Source organism: Dendropsophus ebraccatus, chromosome 7 (assembly GCF_027789765.1).
Source record: "Dendropsophus ebraccatus isolate aDenEbr1 chromosome 7, aDenEbr1.pat, whole genome shotgun sequence".
Taxonomy (NCBI): domain Eukaryota; kingdom Metazoa; phylum Chordata; class Amphibia; order Anura; family Hylidae; genus Dendropsophus; species Dendropsophus ebraccatus.
In genome coordinates this window covers 71,385,495-71,391,018 of record NC_091460.1, presented here as the reverse complement: position 1 = coordinate 71,391,018, position 5,524 = coordinate 71,385,495, and the positions used below count along the sequence as shown (strand labels likewise).

General features: G+C 38.5%; 1 non-coding gene across 1 annotated transcript; it reads right to left on the bottom strand.

Moving 5' to 3' along the window:
• Positions 1–1,889: 1,889 nt before the first annotated feature.
• On the bottom strand, positions 1,890–2,077 carry LOC138797956 (U2 spliceosomal RNA). The gene has a single exon (XR_011364043.1). It is a non-coding gene; the product is annotated as a U2 spliceosomal RNA (small nuclear RNA).
• Between the last annotated feature and the right edge of the window lie 3,447 nt (positions 2,078–5,524).

The window sequence follows — 5,524 nt, the reverse complement described above, 5'->3', positions numbered from 1 at the left end:
TATGGACTAAGAGCATTTTAAGGGTGACATTTCCCACGTAAAAGTTAATAAGCTCAGCAGACAGAAGAAAAAAGTCTTGTCGCAAATAAAAGAAAAAAAATCTTCCATTTTACTTAACCTTTTTGTTTTGAAATTGCAAATGGATAATCTACTTAGTCAACTAACACTTTGTATGACGACTCAAAGTGACCCCATGTATGACTTGTCTAATGTCATCTTTTCCGAAAATCGGAGTTCTGTCTGAGTGTTTCATTATTCAGTTACCACAGCTGCTCAAGAAAATAATGGAGAACCAAACTCAGTTTAATATCACTTAGGGACTCATCACTCTTCCCTCTTATAAACCATTAGGTAAATAAGAGGAAATTGCACTAAAGGAGTTATTTCCTTGGTGCAGAGAAAATGACAGTTTGTATACAGCTCACAATGTGGTTCACACACTCCAGAAATGTATCTCATCCATACTGGAATACAGTGCTCAAATAAAAATAACATATTTTATAAAGCTGAAAGAAGTCAAACCTATAACGTAAGCAGTAAACATCTTCTTTCCTGATGGAGATCAAAATGAACAGATGAGTAATTGTTTAAAGATTATTTCCTCTGTTTAACCCCCTAAATGCTGCAGTTAATGATGATGGCATCTAAGTGGACAGACAGAGAAAGAGCACTCCCAGTCACCTGTTTGGAACACATACATAATAATCACACGGTGCCAATAAACTGCTATGACAGTCTGAGGCCTGCCATGTATAGATACCTAGTAAGCCCTGATAGTCATGAGTAGAGATGGACAAATTTACAGTACAAACAAAGCGAAGCGCTTCATTAGCTCGGCAATCTGTTTATCAGCCTGCTGCTTTTGAAGTCCATGCCGCTCCGTGTCGCTCCACCCCAGGTGCCTGGAAAAGCTGGCTCCAGTCCTGGGAAACTTCTTCCAGGACTTGATCCAGCTTTTCTAGGCATCGGGGCCGAGCAGCAGGGACTCCAAAGGCAGCAGGTTAATAAGCAGATTGCCGAGCTAATGAAGCAGTTTGCTTCATTTGTACTGTAAGGGTACGTTCACACATACCGGATCTGCTGCGGATCCGCAGCAGATCCGGAGCAGATTTCATCTAAATAACTGTACACAGCATCTAATCTGCACCATCAAATCTGCTGCAGATCTGCTGCGGATCGTGTAGGTGTGAACGCACCCTTAATTTGCTACTCATGAGCAAAATCTCTAGTCATGAGATACAGCAATATGTGTGACTAGAGGATCATATTTCCAAAAAAAAAAAGCAAAAACAGTTTAAAGTTTTAGAATAAAATCCCCTTTTTGTTGGTGCATTTCCTCCATGAACAAAATGGCATGGATAGCAAGAAAAAGCTGAGAACTGTGGACATCATAGGAATAACAGCAGCAGAAGTGCCCAGACTAAAAATAAAATAAAAAATAAAAAGAAACCTTTTGTCCACAAAAACCCTTTAAACCCTTCACGACCCATGATATAAGTGTTCAATATGGCACCACTAAGAAGGTTCAGAAAGGGGTCAAGCTGTGACCTTATTCTAAACTTTGCAGCTCCCTGGTTCTATCAGCAGCTGTGGACCGTGTACAGAATCACCTGAACAATTATTTTATGGCATTCCTGATCTTGCACGGTAAATGGTATAAGTGCAAAAAAATGGCAAAGTGCAAAATTGCTGATTTTTGGTCAAGTCACATCTGGAAAAATTATAAATAATAAAGTGATCAAAAAGGTGCATATAAGCAAGCAAACTATCAATACAAGTGACCACAAATGGCCCGTAGACCAAAAAATTAAAAGCATTATAAGGATGGTAATAGAGCAAAGTGCGTGTTTTTTTAATTTATTTTTTTAAAGGTTTTGATTTATTATTTTTTTTGATGCACTGAACCTGGAAGCACTGCAATACCAGGTTAATGAAAAGGACAGAGCAAGCTCTTTTTCCATCTCCCTGTTCTAAAAATCATTTTAATATATGGTCCCCCAGATAGGGGACGTATCAGATATTAAACAGATGAGAACAAATACTACACTTGATCTTAGCCAAAAGGCTGAGAAGCAATAGGTTTTGATTTTTTTAAAGCAAACAAATAAATAAGTTGCCTATTGTTGTAATTGTACTGACTTCAGGAACATAGATAATGTGTCAGTTTTACCATTGAGCAAATGCCGTAAACCCGAAACCCCCCCTAAATTAAAAAAAAATTGTGTTTTTTTTTTTAATTTTACCACACAAATATATATTTTTTTCGGTTACGCAGCATATGTTAAATAAAAATTAAGTCTGTCATTGCAAAGTACAATTGGTGTCACACAAAATAAGGGCTCCAGTGGGTGCATAGGTGAAATAAATGCAAGCAATTTGGCTTTATAAATACGAGGAGGAAAAACTAAACTTAAGGGGGTATAATTAACTTCAAAATTTAGTGGGGGGGGGGGGGTGCAAGATGTTGGTCACTGCCTGTTAGTAGTTACTATGTAGAAGGGAAAACCTAGGCTGTGTACTTGTAATGTGTGTGTGTGTGTGTGTGTGTGTGTGTGTTTGCCTCCTTCATGCTGTGTCTGAAAGGTAAATGAAGGCTTTGATCTTATCTCTAACCTCACATAAGGTCATGGCCAGCTATCCCCTGGGTAAATTCTTTATCTTCAAATATTGATCCCCTCCCCTTCTCTTTAGTCATCAGTAGCAGTATATCACTGCTTAGCCCAGGCCTGTGTAAACCCCTTCTTTCTTATATGCTAAACATAGCACGTTGTGAACCCAGTGCATCAATAACCTCCTTTTACCACCTTACATGCCATCCATGGTAGGGTACAATGTAAATTATAGCGCAGCCTGTTCATTTCAGTGCACACACCATATAGAATATCAGCCACAATTAACCATGAAAATAATGAACATGCTCATTATTTTCCCCCTGCTTTTGCAAAATATAATTATTTTTCATCTGTTTTGAACACGACTTTGTTTTATTTTCACTCAAAATTATGGTTGTATTTAGCTTTAATTTTACTGTGTGTGTCAATCTAGCCTTATAGTATATTTCATATGTGCTATTTTAATTTTTTATGTTATTATTTCCCTCTGATATAGGAGATCAAGCAGAAAACTATAACAAAAAAAATTCCCACTTTGTACCATGACAACAAGAAAACAAGTAATTTAAGTGTCACACAATGTTCATGGTGCCCTGCCCACTACTGCCTGTATTTGACAAAACTTTCTTTTTAAGATTTAGTGATTTTACCATTTAAAAACATTTGTTTGGAATATCAAAAAAAAATCTTAGAGCGTAACTTTAGGTATTCATTTTTATTGAACTGGATACAATGGCTTTAGTACATAAATTGCTGTAATTAGATTCAAGATCATTGTTTATGTCGTTCTCTTATTAGCCACCTTCCTAATTTGTTCTAATCCTGATCTGCTTAATTGCACCTTTTGTTATTTTGTCAAACCTTACTTTGTCTGCACCATTTTTCTGTAAATTGTACCAATTATTATTATTTTTTTTTTACCTTTTAGACCAAGATAAAGGTTACATTTACCTTTTATCTACTGTATTTGCAATGTGCTTTGTTTTATTCTTATTCAATTTTACAGACTATTTTTGGGTGTAATACAGTTTCTCTAAGGAGTTCTTATTCTTTTGAGGCATATGCACTAGCACTTGTACACATCCTTTAAATTGAATCTCTATAAAGGTGTGCAAAGGGACTGCTATTTTCATTTAACATCTTTGATTGTAAAATGAAATGCTACTTTTATCTTGAAATAAAAAAGATAAATGAAATATATAGAATTGAGGTAGTAAAAGGTGATTTTGCTTCTGCCACAAATTGTCCAGGGCTGCGTTTTACAAAAACAGGATGTCAATGACTGGGGAGGAAAATGTCTCCATCATATGGAGATCTCTTCAAATATGACTTCACAGCTCCCATCCTCAATGTGACTGTAGCTGTATAACTGAGAATTTCATAGGACAGTTGACAGGATCACATTGCACTCTACAGTAAGAGTTAAAACTACAGTATGTGGCAAAAAGACAGAATGTCTGAAAGAAGTCATGGCTTGTAGATAACTATTGAGTGATCCAGATGTTTCAGAAGAAATATTACATTGTGAAATGTCACATGGAAGCTACTGATAACAATCAGGTAAACATAAACTGTTGCCCATACAGTAGGTTGAAGTTGTATGCAGTTAACACCTCAAACTATAATTTTCGGGCCATAATAGCATTGCTTTGACACAATTGACACATCACTTTATGGTGGACACAATCAGTGACCAGTGCAATCAATAGCATCTAGGTATCTATGATTTATAATTGTAGTGGTCAACGGGAAGTAGGTAAGATGTTCTCTATAGACATTTATCTGTCTGTCTGATGATGGTACCTTGCTGGTTCAAAATTCTGACCTTAAAGTTCTGGCTGACCTTAAAGGGGTACTCCGACATTCAGTAAAAAAAATAAACATGCTGCAGAAGCATGTAGTATTGCTTACTTGGCTACCCCGGTTCTAAAGCTGCCAAAAATCCATTTGTTTTTGGGGTCTTAGTTTTGTATTTCATGGTTGTCCTTCCTAGTTAGGCAGTTACTACAAGACCCAGAATGCACTGCTTTTTCTCAGCTCTTGATCCCAATGCTCCCACCCTGCCTACTCCCCTCCGCCAGTTTCGTGTCCAAAGCTTTTGCAGAACATCTAATCTCACTGCAGGCTTTTGCAGAATCAGTGAGGATACAGCACCTGCTGCTTTATTGAGCACAAGGCAGCATGTTGTAATCACACCTCACTCTCCCTAAAGGTGCCCTCACACGTATCATATCACAGCGGATTTAGTGGTGCAAGTTCTGCAGTGAAATCCACTGCAATCCTGTGTCGTGTCCTTTTCTGTGGGTCTACATACTCACATCGCATTTTTCATTCCTCTGCTAATATTTAAAGTCCCTTCCCAACTTAACATACCGCTGACTGGTGAATATGTTACCTGGCCACACTCCTGCTTGCTTCTCAGGCTCCCGGCTCCCTGGTGTCCCGCTCAGCCAATAAGTAGCTGCAGTGGGGCAGGGGAGCCTGAGAAGGAAGCAGGAGCACAGCCAGGTAATGTATTAGCTGGGCAGCTCTGGGTTAAGTGGGAACAGGCTTTAGATACTGGCAGCAGACTGAAAAATCCGCTGCGAATATGTAAACCCATAGAAAATGACAGAAAACAGGATCACGGCAGATTTGGATACAGAACTCGCAGCTTGAAATCCGCTGCGGATCCTGTACGTGTGAAGCTACCCTAAGGGGTGATTACAACATGTTGCTTTATTGTTCTAATTAAAGCAGCAGGTGCTGAAACCTCACTGAATGTGCAATACTCTGTGGTGAAATGAGATGTTCTACAACAGCTTTGGGCAGGTAACTCTCAAGATTGTCAGGAGTGGGAGGACTGTGATGAACAGCTGAGGGAAAGCAATACATCCTGGGGTATCAGAGGGTGAAGCATTGTCTATGGAGAG